We start from the raw sequence: 206 nt of genomic DNA, 5'->3' as shown, positions 1-206 counted from the left end.
TAAAATAATATTTTTAGTATTTTTGAATATTTATTTATAGAAAAGAAAGGGTTTTCTAGCACAAGGATGATGCGTGCGATCACACATGTGCTAGACCCCTTAAAATATATTTTTTTTAATTTTTATTTATAGAAAAGAAAGGGTTTTCTAGCACAAGGACGATGCGTGCGATCACACATGTGTTAGACCCCTTAAAATATATTTTT

This window comes from Vigna radiata, chromosome 5 (assembly GCF_000741045.1).
Source record: "Vigna radiata var. radiata cultivar VC1973A chromosome 5, Vradiata_ver6, whole genome shotgun sequence".
Lineage (NCBI taxonomy): Eukaryota > Viridiplantae > Streptophyta > Magnoliopsida > Fabales > Fabaceae > Vigna > Vigna radiata.
Note: the sequence above shows the minus strand (reverse complement) of the source record.